General features: G+C 38.1%; 1 protein-coding gene across 1 annotated transcript in view; it reads left to right on the top strand.

The window, feature by feature from the left end:
- LOC140935986 (uncharacterized) overlaps positions 1-17,075 on the top strand; it is a 35,950-nt gene that overhangs the window by 17,445 nt on the left and 1,430 nt on the right. The gene's annotated exons all lie outside the window — the stretch shown is intronic.

The following is a 17,075-nucleotide window of genomic DNA, read 5'->3' as shown; positions in this document are numbered from 1 at the left end:
TTTTTGGGACCCTTTTTCGTTCTTTCTTATGGTGGGGGAGTTGAGGGGGGGGGGGGGGAGGGGTGGATTAAGCCGTCTTTGTTAGATTGCTTAAGACTCCTACCAAGCATTAAGGGGACAGCTTTTTAAGCGAAGTCTAAATAGAACTTATGTTTCGTATTCTAAGTTGCAAAGAAGAGTTATTTGTGAACCATATTTTGTTAGTTATGTAACAATATTTATATTCTTGCACCGGAACAAATCGCTACCTTTATTTAAAGCTAGAGTATTTGAACATTCCAATATTAATATTCTCTGATCTCTCGGCTAAAGTAAATGAGTGGAAACTAGTAAGGTGGTTCCAACTTTTGATTCTTTGGACAAAATCCTGGGGTAAACTTATTTGGCAGTATTTTACTAAATGAAATTTGGAATTTCTGTCGAAATTTGCTTTTTGCCACTATACAGTTAGAATACTCGAGCAATTGTGGAGTAAAAGTATATTACAGAAATTAATGAATTCATAAAATACATTAGGCACAAACTATGCTACAACAGTTGTCATATTTCGTTAAAGAAAAAAAAAGACGAAAGCGGTTTAGGATTTTTTATGTCACACCTATCGCGCTAATGTTTGGCGTCTAAGGGGCGTTTCTACAGTTTCTACGACCTCATATTATGACGCATTCTAAGTACAGTGATACACCTGCGATAAAAATTAAGTTTTGTATAGATTATAGACAGCTTGCAGTCCCGCTTTTTCTCTTTAAATCCGTCTAGTTCTTATCTCAGCCAGCGCGATTGCAAACCACGACTTTATGTTATATTATACAGCTTACACCCTCACACATTGCAAAAAGAAAAAAAAACGCTGTGAAAGCGTATATTTGGACGGGGTTGTACTAAGCTTATGTAAAGTCTGTTGTGAGTATGAGGGATAAGTGGGTAGTGCAGTGGTATTGTATATTTGGGGGATTAGTTGAGATGAGTGGAGTAGTAGGCGTGGAGTTATATTCGAAGTTGATTGCTAAGATAATGGGTGTAGTTTGTTAGGTAGTTGCTGGGTTTCTACATGGGGTTGTTTTTATTGGATGTTAGTAATAGGGTCGAACTCTGTTAATAGTGGCACAGAACTGTTGATAGAAAATGTCTGTATTAAGTGACAAGTTTTACAAACATACTGTTTGTTTTCCATCAAATGAAGACTGCACATTGAAAACATTTTGACACGAATATTTTTTTTTGCCAAAAATGTGAACTGATCTCTTATAGAGTAATCGATTACAAAAACAACATCATAACAGAAACCTTTTCTTATTTTTTTTTTGTTCTGTTCAATTCAAAAATCTACATCCCGATCTGCCTGTTTTCTTTTCTCCTTGTTACTACATGTTTCTTTTTAAGAGGTTCCATCTCACAATACTCAAATGAACTATACCTGTGTTTCCTACTAATCTTTTTCCTTTTACTGCTTTCAATTTTGCATGAGCATAATATAAAGTGTATTTCATATTGTAGTATTTGACAATTGAACTTACTTTGTGTAAGTTTACAAATTTCTTAAACTAATTTTTTTTCTTCTTCTCCTTTCCTTCTCCTCACTCTTTCCTTTTCTTTCGTTACTATGATTTTGGAGCCTTTCGGCCTTAAGGAACGTGATTTTTGACGCTTCTTCACACAAATGACTGCAAATTTCCTTAGGTTGGTTTTCAAAAAATCGGCTAGATGTTTCCAAAGAATTCTGCCAATCTGTCAAAGTGTACCATTTGCTTGTGAAAGACGGCGTTTCAGGCCATTTGGCATCAATGCTGCTCATTTCGCTGAATCAATTGTTTCCAAAGAATTCTGCCAATCTGTCAATGCGTGCCATCTCCAATGTAACTCTTGTTAAAACTAAGAAAGCAACCATTGCTTTTTTTTTCTTTTCCTCCTTTTCTTCTCCTAGCTCTTCCTTTTCTCCTTTCCTTTTCTTTCGTTACTTTGATTTTGGAGCTTCTCGGCTTAAGAAACGTGCCTTTTGACGGTTTTTTACACAAATGACTGCAAATCTTGTTGGGTTGGTTTTCAAAAAATCGGCTAGATATTTAATGATCTCTTTAAATCGTTTTTCAATTTGGTTATTAGACTATGACTCATTTTGTCGGGAAAATACCTTTCTGTATGACATTATTGACTTCCTGCTGTTAGGAAAAGTCCCTGCTATAATTAGTAACTTCGTGTTATACGCTAGTTATTATGTATATTTAAAACTCAATCAGCGGACCGTAAAAAGGCCCAAGGTTGATAGTAGTATAGTAGTTGGGGAAAATGGACGAAGACGAAGACGGAATCTATTTGTGTATCAGCGTTAGCGGTGCGAAACGCTGTTACCCTTAACTACTATACTACTGGTGTTATCGCCCGGCGAATAAAAATAGAATGAACGGTTGTTCAACTGACACCAGGATCGTTGCCAACGCTTTTTACTTTCTAGCAAGAAACTTTGGAAAGTTTTCTTTTACATCAGAAGCACGCTCAGTATAACTAACTTCCGCAAACCAAAAACCTTGAACCTTCGACGTCAGATGATTCGACCAAAATGAAGAACAGCTATGGTTTCTCGATTTGGGAGCGGCCTCATCTTGAAAATATCTCCAGGCCAGGCAGCACAGCAAAATGCAGATATGCCTGGAGGCATTCAGGCACGCAGTTGATTACCGGTCTCTATTCCATCCGGGAACTAGCTTGATGGCAATAATCTGGACCTTTAACCTGTTCGGTTCGACTTAGTGAAAGTACGAGAGCTCCCCAACTCTCTAAATACAAATTGAACTTTATTTACGAGCAAAACGCAAGAGAACTTTGTGACAGTTCGATTACCAACGAAAGAGAGAAAACTGGCCAAATTCGACCTCTTATATAATACGAAGACCTTTTGAAGAAAAACCGGTCAGTCAAGTTTAAAGCGTGCTATAGAAAGTTCTCGAAACATTTTTAATATGCTAATTAGCTCCTTGAAATAAACAGTCATAACAAAATACAACTTGAACAAAAAACATGTCTAAGTTAATTCTATCAAGTCTGCTTCTCCCTATACGGTATTTTCTAAAGTGGTGCCGACCAGGGGCTAGATTTGCTGCGGAGGATGGTTAGTGTTCGAAACGTCAGCTATTAAAAATATTTTCTTAATAGTTATTTGAGTTTATAACCTTTATCAATTCGGTAACTTATTATGTTATATGGAGTCTCCCTGGAGACCGGCCGCAAGGGTCGTCTAGGGGGACTGTTGCGACATCAGGTGATCTCAGATTATTCAGTTTTAATTTTAGGCTTTTGAACTTTGTCTTCTGATCTATTCAAGTGTGCAGAAAACTAACTGTTGAAATACAAAATGGTTTTTTGTTTTATGGAAAAACAAAATGTAGCACAGTGAAGAACTGCCAAAGAGGCCTGATTAGAATGGTCACACAATAGGATTTGATCCACAGACTGAGAAGTAAGAACTTCTTCCAATTTCTTTTCGGTCAGCTTTTGGTTCTACCTCGTTGAGCCTATTGTTTTCAGTCTATCTAAAAACCTGATATACTGGGGCTTGATCGTGACCATTGCCTCCATCGTACTTGCAAACATCTCTTGGTTGAAAATGTGCATGGCGAGCGGCAGGAAATGGAACCAAATTTTCTTATCTCGCATTTCTTCAGACGCTTGAGTGATGTTTTGAATGATGGCTGATGATACCAATCAAGAACCAAGAGTATCAAACTGGTCGACTCTTTTAAGAGGAAAAGCTTGCGTTGGAGCTTTTGTAATTGCCTGGATGTGTATTGTAGTGCTTTCAGTTTTGCTTGCTTTGATGAAAGTTTCCGCTGAACCTTGCAATTCGAAAGAGACAGATGATTGTAGCCAATCAACTATCTCATTGGTTGGAAAGATTTGTGGAGGTGTCTTCATCTTATTTTTTGTTGTGATTGGAGCTGCAGTAATAGCTTGCAACAAACGACACAGGCCTGAAAGCAACTCAGTAGACGTAGTTGTCTCCGAGATTCCCATGGAAGATTTGGAAAAATCTCCAGCCCCAATCCTTCCGTATAATCATATTCCTCATCGTCTGGTATGTGCTGAAGCTTGTTGTACAGATTTGCCTGACTATTTTATCGCGATTTCAAATGTTCCGAAAGTTTCTCCACACTTAGGAAAGCGAGGATTTTGGACGGAAGACATTGATAACTCGGATGATGAAAAGGACCCGCCACCATGTTATGAGCAAGCTCTTAGAATGTATGGATTGATATCAATCAAGTCCGCCGATCTTGAGGATCAGCATCAACAGGGGAATAGTGAAGATACAAGACTATAGTATCATAGCCCCGGATTATTAAGACTTCAGGGCAGACTAACTTGCTTTGACTTGGGTTGATTCTTTGAATCACCGAAGTTGGATTTTCATGGACTTTCATGGGTGAAATATAATTCAGTTTTTAGAAACTATATCTCTTAACAGTCTTGCTTGTATTGAGCATACGGACTGAGCGAAAACCTCTACTTTCACACCACTATCAAATGTCAGAGGCGTTCGCGTTGACATGGGTTTATTCTGCGAGTCAGCAGATTGAAGTTGGACTTTCATGTGTGCATACATATAACAGTTTTTAAAATGAAATGACGAAATTCAAATTGATCATCAACTAAAGTGCTCAATGGGTTTACCAGAGCTTTGAATAGATATGTAGACTTGAACTAGGTCAAAAACATTTACTTGCTACTCAGAGTTTCATGCTATTTCCTATTCAAATGTAACGAAGAAGTGTAATTTATGTCTGTGGGAGAAGTACTATATAATTTGTAGACCGAATATGGCGACCCTGAACAACAGAAATGAACTCGTATCAAGTTGCAGACATGCAAAGAAATTTCTTCTGAATAACGTGATTATTTAAGCCTATAAGACGTATTTTATTTTATTCTATTTTATTATTATTATATATATTTTTATTATTATTATTTTTTTTTTTCAGCGGTTTACTGAAAATTGTTTTTCCGTTGCTATGTAACCCAGCCTATTATGAATCGCTACCGTTTTTTTCAAAATCACTCTAAAACACCATGTAATGTTTCTTTTTGGCAGTTGCCTGATGATTGCTTCTCATGAAGCATGAAACTCTGAGTAGCAAGTAAATGTTTTTGACCTAGTTCAAGTCTACATATCTATAACAGTTTTTTTATATTTTATTTCTTAACAGTCTTGCATGTATTGAGCATCTTTTAGGGTTTGAGCACACAGGACTATGGTGAAAACATCTAATTCCACCACTGTCAAATGTCTGAGGCGTTTTTTAAAACGTTGACATGGGTTATTCTTGGAGTCAGCAGATTGAAGTTGGTTCAGGGATGCAAGTAGATAGCAGTTTTTAGACATTATATCTTTTAACAGTCTTACATGTATTGAGACATGAGTGAAAACCTGTACTTCCACCACGATCAGACGCCGCTCGAGGGGTTTCATGTTTCATCTGTGTGATTTCATTTAGATCGTTTACCACTTGATGGAAACATGGGCAAAAATGCATAGAACAGGTAGTTAAAGATTTTTTCTCAGTGCATTTTCTGAAAATAATGAGCTTCTTTTCTTGGTAAATGCTATGCTCCCGAGTACAAGTATTTCTGGCAAATAGCTCCGACGGTGAGCAACACTCTCAGAGTTTTCAAACTCTTATTATTTTAAAGTCCCGCCCATCGGCTTTAGTAGATTTTAGAAAGGTTAAGTTATTAGCGTATTGTTGGTATATTAAATAGTGAATAGTGAATAGTGAAAGTAGGGCCCACCTTAGCTTTCAAGTATTTTGCTCAAAGTTTTACAAATTTCCCTCGACGGTTGACAGGGAATCAGATGAAACTTTCGACTGTCAATTGATTCAGCGACCTAAAGCTAACTGAGCATAATAATTAGACTTTTTGCCATCACAAAACGGTTTTTTTGCTTAATTACTTAAACTCAAGAAAATGTTACCTAACTGTGAATTAGGGACCACTTGCAAAGTAATGGTAACGCACAGAACAGTAGAAAAACTTAGTCAATGTAACAAAAAAGTATTCTTATATGAGAAGTATGTAATTCATGCAATTGATTACTGACTCAAACAATTTTATTTTAATTCGTGATGATTTAGAGCAGGGGCCGCAACTTGCGTCATTGGGGGTTTTCTGTCAAGTTTAAACAAGGGCCATAATGGGATATGGCTCTTGGTTTAATGTACGTTTGATGAACTGCAGGATATTTATTTTTACATCTAGCCTTTGTTTTTGGGACCCTTTTTCGTTCTTTTTTATGGTGGGGGAGGGTGGGGGAGGGGGTTAATTAGATTGCTAAAGACTCCTACCAAGCATTAATGGACAGCTTTTTAAGCGAAGTCTAAATAGAACTTATGTTTCGTATTCTAAGTTGCAAAGAAGAGTTATTTGTGAACCATATTTTGTTAGTTGTGTAACAATATTTATATTCCTTCACCGGAACAAATCGCTACCTTTAATTAAAGCTAGAGTATTTGAACATTCCATATTAATATTCTCTGATCTCTCGGCTAAAGTAAATGAGTGGAGTCTAGTAAGGTGGCTCCAACTCTTGACTCTTTGGACAAAATCCTGGGGTTAACTTATTTGGTAGTATTTTGCTAAATGAAATTTGGAATTTCTGTCGAATTTTGCTTTTTGCAAGTTTACAGTTAAAATACTTGAGCGATAAAAATTGTGGAGTAAAAGTATTACAGAAATTAATGCATTCATAAGAATACATTAGGCACAAACTATGCTACAACAGTTGTCATACCTAAAAAAATAGACGACAGCGGTTAATGATTTTTCATGTCACACCTATTGCGCTAATGTTTGGCGTCTAAGGGGCGTTTCTACAGTTTCTACGAGCTCATATTATGACGCATTCTCAGTACAGTGATCCACGTGCGATCAAAATTAAGTTTTGTATAGATTATAGACTGCTTGCCGTCCCGCTTTTTCTCTTCAAATCTGTCTAGTTCTTGTCTCAGCCAGCGCGATTGCAAACCACGACGTTATGTTACATTATGCAGCTTACACTCTCGTTTATCGTGGCTGGGGTGCTTGGGTTTCTCGTGCAGTAACTTTGCAAAGAAAAACAAGACGCTGTGGGACCGTTTATTTGGGCGTGGTTGTACTACGCGTATGTGAAGTTTGTTATGAGTATGAGGGATACGTGGGTAGTGCAGTGGTATTGTATATTTGGGGGATTACTTGAGATGAGTGAAGTAGTAGGCGTGGAGTTATATTCGAAGTTGATTGCTAAGATAATGGGTGTACTTTGTGAGGTCGTTGCTGGGTTTCTACATGGGGTTGTTTTTATTGGATGTTGGTAATGGAGTCGAACTCTGTTAATAGTGGCACTGAGGTGCTGATAGAAAATGTCTGTATTAAGTGACATGTTTTACAAACATACTGTTTGTTTTCCATCAAATGAAGACCGCACACTGAAAAAATATTTACTTTTGCCAAAAATGTGAACTGATCTCTTATAAAGTAATCGATTACAAACACAACATACATAACAGAGACCTTTTCCTATTTTATTTTTATACTGTTCAATGCAAAAATCTACACCCCGATCTGCCTATTTTCTTTTCTCCTTGTTACTACATGTTTCTTTTTAAGAGGTTCCATCTCACAATACTCAAATGAACTATACCTGTGTCTCCTCGCAATCTTTTTCCTTTCACTGATTTCAATTTTGCATGAGCATAATATAAAGTGTATTTCATGTTGTAGTCTTTGCAAATTTAACTTACTTTGTGTAATTTTACAAATTTCTTCAACTAATTTTTTTTCTTCTTCTCCTTTCCTTCTCCTCACTCTTTCTTTTTCTTTCGTTACTATGATTTTGGAGCCTTTCGGCCTTAAGGAACGTGGTTTTTGACGCTTTTTCACACAAATGACTGCAAATTTCCTTAGGTTGGTTTTCAAAACATCGTCTAGATGTTTCCAAAGAATTTTGGCAATCTGTCAAAGTGTGCCATTTGCTTGTGAAAGACGGCGTTTCAGGCCATTTCGCTCAATGCTTCTCATTTCGCTGAATCAATTGATTCCAAAGAATTCTGCCAATCTGTCAAAGTGTGCCATCTCCAGTGTAACTCTTGTAAAAACTAAGAGTGCAACCATAGCTTTTTTTTCTTCTCGTCCTTTTCTGCTCCTCGCTCTTCCTTTCCTCCTTTCCTTTTCTTTCATTAATTTGATTTTGGAGCTTCTCGTGCTAAAGAAACGTGCCTTTTAACGGTTTTTACACAAACGACTCCAATATTGTTGGGTTGGTTTTCAAAAGATCGGCTAGATATTTAATTATCTCTTTAAATCGTTTTGCCTAAAAGGAGGACTTAAAGCGGAACACCTCTTAAGGTTGGTTTAGTTGACATTGCGTAGAACAGACATTATAATAAAAAAAGCCCCTTATAGGGGACAAAAAATCGCATTCCACATTAAAGTAAAGATTGAATTGGAGTTTATTATAAAGCTCATTTTGAAGAGGTAATAGCACGTACCGCGAGAACAGGTTTATTATGTGCAGTAAAAACGTGGGGCTACACAGTTTTGTTATTTTTCAATTTGGTCAGTAGACTATGACTTATTTTGTCGCGAAAATACCGGCCGTATGACATTATTGACTTCCTGCTGTTAGGGAAAGTCCCTGCTACAATTACTAACTGTTGTACGCTCAAGTTATTATGTATATTTAAAGCTCAATCAGCGGCCCGTAAAAAGGCCCAAGGTTGATAGTAGTATAGTAGTTGGGGGAAATGGACGAAGACGAAGACGGAGTCCATTTGTGTATCAGCGTTACCGGTGCGAAACGCTGTTACCCTTAACTACTATACTACTGTGTTATCCCCGGCGAGTAAAAATAGAATGAAGGGTTGTTCAACTGACAGCAGGATCGTTGCCAACGCTTTTTCCTTTCGAGCAAGAAACTTCGGAAAGTTTTTTTTACATCAGAAGCACGCTCAGTATAACTAACTTCGGCAAACCAAAAACCTTGAACCTTCGACGTCAGATCATTCGACCAAAAATGAAGAACAGCTATGGTTTCTCGATTTGGAAGCGGCCTCATCTTGAAAATATCTCCAGGCCAGGCAGCACAGCAAAATGCAGATATGCATACAATACGAAGACCTTTTCAAGAAAAACCGGTTTGTCCAGTTCAAAGCGTGCTATAGAAAGTTCTCGAAACGTTTTTAACATGCTAATTAGCTCCTTGAAATAAACAGTCATAACAAAATACAACTTGAACGAAAAACATGTCTAAGTTCCATCAAGACTGCTTCTCCCTATACGCTATTTTCTAAAGTGGCACCGACCAAGGGCTAGATTTGCTGCGGAGGATGGTTAGTGTTCGAAACGTCAACTACTAAAAATATTTTCTTGGTAGTTATTTGAGTTTATAACGTTTATCAACTCGGTAACTTATTATGTTATCTGGAGTCTCCCTGGAACCCGCCGCGCGGGTGTCTCAGGGGACTGTTGCGACATCAGGTGATCTCAGGCCATTCAGCTTTTGTCCTTTGTCCTTTGTCTTCTGATCTATTCAAGCGTGCCGAAAACTAACTGTTAAAATACAAAATGGTTTTTTGCTGTATGGAAAAACAAAACGTAGCACAGTGAAGAACTGCCGAAGAGGTTTGATTTGAATGGTCACACAATAGGATTTGATCCACAGACGGAGAAGTAAAAACTCCTTCCAATTTCTTTTCGGTCAGCTTATGGTTCTACCTCGTTGAGCCTATTGTTTTCAGTCTATCTAAAAACCTGATATACTGTGGCTTGATCGTGACCATTGCCTCAGTTGTACTTGCAAACACCTTTTGGTTGAAAATGTGCATGGCGAGCGGCAGGAAATGGAACCAAATTTTCTTATCTCGCATTTCTTCAGACACTTGAGTGATGTTTTGAATGATGGCTGATGATACCAATCAAGAACCAAGAAGATCAAAGTGGTCGACTCTTTTAAGAGGAAAAGCTTGCGTTGCAGTGTTTGTAATAGCCTGGATGTGTATTGTAGTGCTTTCAGTTTTGCTTGCTTCGATGAAGCTTTTCGCTAAACCTTGCAATTCGAAAGAGACAGATGATTGTAGCCAATCAACTATCTCATTGGTTGGAAAGATTTGTGGAGGTGCCTTCATCTTATTTTTTGTTGGCAGTGGAGCTGCGGTAATAGCTTGCAACAAAAGACACAGGCCTGAAAGCAACTCAGTAGACGTAGTTGTCTCCGAGATTCCCATGGAAGATTTGGAAAAATCTCCAGCCCCGGTCCTTCCGTATAATCATATTCCACATCGTCCGGTATGTGCTGAAGTTTGTTGTACAGATTTGCCTGACTATTTTATCGCGATTTCAAATGTTCCGAAAGTTTCGCCACACTTAGGACAGCGAGGATTTTGGACGAAAGACATTGATAACTCGGATGATGAAAAGGACCCGCCACCATGTTATGAACAAGCTCTTAGAATGTATGGATTGATATCAATCGAGTCCACCGACTTTGAAGATCAGCAACAGGGACAATAGTGAAGATACAAGACTATAGTATCATAGCCCCGGCGGTTTATCAAGACTTCAGGTTAGCCAAACTTGCATTGACTTGGGTTGATTCTTTGAATAATCGAAGATGGATTTTCATGGACTTTCATCGGTGCAAATATAATTCAGTTTTTAGAAATTATATCTCTTAACAGTTCTGCTTGTATTGAGCATACGGACCAAGCGAAAACCTCTACTTTCACACCACTGTCAAAAATCTGGGGCGTTCGCGTTGACTTGGGTTAATTCTTTGAGTCAACAGATTGAAGTTGGATTTTCATGTGTGCATATGTAAAACAGTTTTAGATAACAGTTATTCACCGAAGTGAAGGTGGCTAGTCGTGGGAGATTTTTACCGAGCTGCGAAGCAGCGAGGTAAATACCCACACCACTAGCCACCGACACTGAGGTGAATAATTGTTTTAGTATATACTAAAACAGTGAGATAATTGAGCACAAAAATGATGATTTTTAACTCAAATGCTGTTGCCAACGATTACAATTTTGGCGCGTAATGACCGATCGAACGGCCGCGGCCCTCGCATTTTCTTGCCGACAAATAAAACCTTTGAGGGCATTCGTCTAGCTCTTGGGGGGAAATTTCTCTTGTATTTAAAATCATTCTGTAAAATAAGATTAATAAAAACTTAGTTTTAAGCTTATTTATGAACAAGTCAACTAAATAAAGTAACGCAAGAATTAAGCTTAATTTGCATTTGTAAACAAAAAACGTTTTCACCGGTTTTATCGATAAATTCGAGTCAAAAAGACAAATAAGCTTTACCTGTTAAAACTTCAAAACCGAACATCGTCACCTTTACTTCCACCACTGTCAAATGTCTGAGGCGTTTTTAAAACGTTGACATGGGTTGATTATTTGAGTCAGCAGATTTAAGTTGGATCAGGGGTGCAAGTAGAAAACAGTTTTTAGACATTATATCTCTTAACAGTCTTACATGTATTGAGCATGAGTGAAAACCTTTACTTCCACCACGGTCAGACGCCGTCCGAGAGGTTTTATGTTTCCTCTGTGTGATTTCGTTTAGACCACTTACCACTCGGTGGAAACATGGGCAAAAATGTATAGAACAGATAGTTAAAGATTTTTCTCTCATTGCATTTTCTGAAATTAATGAGCTTCTTTTCGTGGTACTGTACTATGCACCCGTGTACAAGTATTTCTGGCAAATAGCGCCGACAGTGATCAACACTCTCAGAGTTTTCAAACTCTTATTATTTAAAGTCCTTTAGTAGATTTCAGAAAGGTTATTAGTAAGTTAGCAGCGTATTATTGATATATTAAACTTCGAATAGTGAAAGTAGGGCCCACCTTAGCTTTCAAGTATTTTGCTTAAATTTTTACAAATTTCCCTCGACGGTCGACAGAGAATCAGATGAAACTTTCGACTGTCAATTGATTCAGCGACCTAAAGCTAACTGAGCATAATAATTAGACTTTTGCCATCACAAAACGGATTTTTTGCTTAATTACTTATTAAAAACTCAAGAAAATGTTACCTAACTGTAAATTAGGTACCACTTGCAAAGTAATGGTAACGCACAGAACAGTAGAAAAACTTAGTCAATGTAACAAAAAATATATATTCTTATATGAGAAGTATGTAATTCATGCAATTGATTACTGACTCAAATAGTTTTATTTTAATTCGCGATGAATTAAAGCAGGGGCCGCAACTTGCGTCACTGGGGGTTTTCTGCCAAGTTTAAACAAAGGCCATAATGGAATATGGCTCTTGGTTTAATGTACGTTTGATGAACTGCAGGATATTTATTTTTACATCTAGCCTTTGTTTTTGGGACCCTTTTTCGTTCTTTCCTTATGGTGGGGGAGTGGGGGGGGGAGGGGTGGATTTAGCCGTCTTTGTTAGATTGCTTAAGACTACTATTAAGCATTAAGGGACAGTTTTTTAAGCGAAGTCTAAATAGAACTTATGTTTCGTATTCTAAGTTGCAAAGAAGAGTTATTTGTGAACCATATTTTGTTAATTGTGTAACAATATTTATATTCTTGCACCGGAACAAATCGCTACCTTTGATTAAAGTTAGAGTATTTCAAAATTCCAATATTAATTTTTTTTGATCTCCCGGCTAAAGTAAATGATTGGAGTTTAGTAAGGTGGTTCCAAGTTTTGATTCTTTTGACAAAATCCTGGGGTAGACTTATTTGGTAGTGTTTTACTAAATGAAATTTGGAATTTCTGCCGAATCTTGCTTTTTGCCTCTTTACAGTTAGAATACTCGAGCAATAAAAATTGTGGAGTAAAAGTATAATGCATTCATAAAAATTCATTAGGCACAAACTATGCTGCAACAGTTGTCATATTTCGTAAAAAAAAATAGACGACAGCGGTTAAGGATTTTTTAGTCACACCTATTGCGCTATTGTTTGACCTCTAAGGGGCGTACGACCTCATATTATGAAGCATTCTTAGTACAGTGATACACGTGCGATGAAAATTAAGTTTTTTATAGATTATAGACTGCTTGCATTCCCGCTTTTTCCCTTTAAATCCGTCTAGTTCTTATCTCAGCCAGCGCGATTGCAAACCACGACGTTATGTTATATTACACAGCTTACACCCTCGTTTATCGTGGCTGGGGTGCTTCGGTTTCTCATGCAGTAACTTTGCAAAGAAAAACAAGAAGGTGTGGGAGCGTTTATTTGGGAGTGGTTGTACTAAGCGTAGGTGAAGTTTGTTGTGAGTATGGGGGATGCGTGGGTAGTGCAGTAGTCGAAGTTGATTGCTAAGATAATGGGTGTAGTTTGTGAGGTAGTTGCTGGGTTTCTACATGGGGTTGTTTTTATTGGATGTTGGTAATAGAGTCGAACTCTGTTAATAGTGGCACTGAGGACGTGTTGATAGAAAATGTCTGTATTTAGTGACATGTTTTACAAACATACTGTTTTCCATCAAGTAAAGACTTTACACTGAAAAACTTTTGACCCGATGTTTACTTTTGCCAAAAATGTGAACTGATCTCTTATAAAGTAATCGATTACAAACACAACATACATAACAGAGAACTTTTCTTATAGTATTTTTATACTGTTCAATGCAAAAATCTATACCCCGATCTGCCTGTTTTCTTTTCTCCTCATTACTAAATGTTTCTTTTTAAGAGGTTCCATCTCACAATACTCAAATGAACTATACCTGTGTTTCCTACTAATCTTTTTCCTTTTACTGCTTTCAATTTTGCATGAGCATAATATAAAGTGTATTTCATATTGTAGTATTTGACAATTGAACTTACTTTGTGTGATTTTACAAATTTCTTCAACTAATTTTTTTTCTTCTCCTCCTTTCCTTCTCCTCACTCTTTCCTTTTCTTTCGTTACTATGATTTTGGAGCTTTTGGGCCTTAAGGAAAGTGGCTTTTGACGCTTTTTCACACAAATGACTGCAATTTTCCTTGGGTTAGTTTTAAAAAAATCGGCTAGATGTTTCCAAAGAATACTGCCAATCTGTCAAAGTGTGCCATTTGCTTGTGACATACGGCGTTTCAGGGCAGTTGGCATCAATGCTGCTCATTTCGCTGAATCAATTGTTTCCAAAGAATTCTGCCAATCTGTCAAAGTGTGCCATCTCCAATGTAACTCTTATAAAAACTAAGAAACCATCGCTTTTTTTTCTTCTCCTCCTTTCCCTCTCCTCGCTCTTCCTTTTCTCCTTTCCTTTTCTTTGTTAATTTGATTTTGGAGCTTCTCGGGCTTAATAAACGTGCCTTTTGACGCTTTTTCACACAAATGACTGCAAATTTCCTTAGGTTGGTTTTCAAAAAACCGGCTAGATATATATTGTATAAACTCCGGGATTTGGCTAGACTGTTCACGGTTCCCTGTTTTTGCGTGAGATCGTCAAGATATAGCGCGTCTTACCGTTATTATTATTTTTTTCATGGCGCGCGGCCATTTTGATTTTCAAGTGTACCGAGGCGGCAGGCGTCGAAGATTATGGCTGTAGAAGAAGGGGGGCGAGGAAAAAGGTTTTTTTTTTTCATGTTTTTCGCTTCCCCCCAAACCGTCCCCGCCCTCTAAGTAGTTTTGGCGTAGTGGATATGGATGAAGGTTTTGAAGCAAATGACTCGGGTTCAAAGCATCCTAGTTCTGTTTACCTTCCTTGTTATTTTTCTGATTACACAGTTAAGTTGGTCTTAAAGGGGCTGTGTCATGGCAGTCCAGTTCAGTTTGTTTAATTTTGCCAATTACTCGCCCTCAATCACTATGGAACTTAAAGTAAGCACAGAAATTACATGTAAATGACAAATATCAGAGATCAGAAACAAACAAATATGTCTCCTGAGCATTATTTATGAAGTTGCAAGCAGCAGGGATCAACTTTGAAAAACTGTTAGGCTGAACAGTTTTCAAAAACCCTATATTCAATCCATTTCAATCTTCTTCAGTTTTGCCCATCCTTGGAATCTGTTGTTTCTGTTGTGTTATTTTAACCTTCCTTTAATGTTTTAGGTGGTTATTTTTATGTTTTTCTCAGTTTAACGGGTATTTTGTAATTACCTACTTTGTCTGAATTTTGTGACACCACAGGCAGCCCAAGCGCACTATTTGTGGGTTCGGGCTTCAGAGGTCATTTGGTCCGAATATACTAGAATTATTAGTGTATTATCTGATGCCAAATAAATGCAAAAAGTCTTAAAGATATGAAGTCTTCTTGTTTGTCTATCTTTACTAGTAGCCTTTAAGATAACGAAAATCGATATTTCTTGCATTATTACATGTGATTCGGGCCCTTATTGTTCGAATTTTATCACATGTATTCGTATCTACAACGCTAAGAAAAAAAAAAATCATGATCACGCGAAATATTAATTCAAAAAGCTCCCTTACCTTTAGTTCATAGCCACTCTGTGTCCTACGGTCGGTTTAAACGCCGTTTAGTCGACTTTCTTTCCATCGAATACTGAACACTATAAAAGAAGGGAAGGCTGGAGACCTTCCAACCGACCCTCGCCGCTCGAAGGCCAATAAATTCCAAACAAGGCGACCGATCTCCCTAAAATTGCCACCAGCCAGACCGAAGAGTGTATACCTACCCGTTCGACGAGCGCCAGGTTCTAAATTCGGCTGCATGAGCTCGTGGAGCGCTGCATTTCGCATCGATTCTGGCCAGCTTCGCTTCGCCATGATGCGCAATCTGAACTGTTATCCTACGAGATTTGAATCTTGGAGCTTGGCGACCGCGTCAGATCGACAAAACGTCACTCTCGCGGGGGAGGGTCGTCACTTTTGCCCTATCGCAAACCGACACCAACATAATTATTAGAATTTGTTTCACTTACCATATTTTCCACTCTTCTGAACAGCCAAAAGATTTTCTTTTCTTCGGAGGAGGAAAATCCTCCTATTGTCTGGCTACTTTTGATAACATCGTTATCAACAGACTTTCTTCAAACGCTAGACACACGCGATCGCCACAGGAACCGAAACACACGTGATTTTTAATAACAAACAAGCTACGTGAAGAAGAAAAATAAATTTTAGGGTAGCTCTGAAATGAACTGTTGTTAAAATACGAAAGGAAATATCGAACTTGAACAGAACTACTGATCCAGACAACTGACTGCCACGAACTGATTTTGTAACCGTTATTGGCAAGATTTAAATCTCAAATCGGAGAAAAGACAGTTGGGGACGTTTTTGGGTTTCATGTGTCATACACGCGTGAGCTGTTTCCGGCCGAATTAAACGCACCGGCTCCCGAACAGTGTCGGTTTGCGATAGGGCAAAAGTGACGACCCTCCCCCGCGAGAGTGACGTTTTGTCGATCTGACGCGGTCGCCAAGCTCCAAGATTCAAATCTCGTAGGATAACAGTTCAGATTGCGCATCATGGCGAAGCGAAGCTGGCCAGAATCGATGCGAAATGTAGCGCTCCACGAGCTCATGCAGCCGAACTTAGAACCTGGCGCTCGTCGAACGGGTAGGTATACACTCTTCGGTCTGGCTGGTGGCAATTTTAGGGAGATCGGTCGCTTTGTTTGGAATTTATTGGCCTTCGAGCGGCGAGGGTCGGTTGGAAGGTCTCCAGCCTTCCCTTCTTTTATAGTGTTCAGTATTCGATGGAAAGAAAGTTGACTAAACGGCGTTTAAACCGACCGTAGGACACAAAGTGGCTATGAATTAAAGGTAAGGGAGCTTTTTGAATTAATATTTCGCGTGATCATGATTTTTTTTTTTCTTAGCGTTGTAGATTCGAATACATGTGATAAAATTCGAACAATAAGGGCCCGAATCACATGTAATAATGCAAGAAATATCGATTTTCGTTATCTTAAAGGCTACTAGTAAAGATAGACAAACAAGAAGACTTCATATCTTCAAGACTTTTTGCATTTATTTGGCATCAGATAATACACTAATAATTCTAGTATATTCGGACCAAATGACCTCTGAAGCCCGAACCCACAAATAGTGCGCTTGGGCTGCCTGTGGTGACACAGCTTCTTTAAGTTTTTCTTTATATAATTTTATTGAAAGAAACAATC

This window comes from Porites lutea, chromosome 4, assembly GCF_958299795.1.
Source record: "Porites lutea chromosome 4, jaPorLute2.1, whole genome shotgun sequence".
Taxonomy (NCBI): domain Eukaryota; kingdom Metazoa; phylum Cnidaria; class Anthozoa; order Scleractinia; family Poritidae; genus Porites; species Porites lutea.
This window is presented reverse-complemented; position numbering and strand designations above follow the sequence as displayed.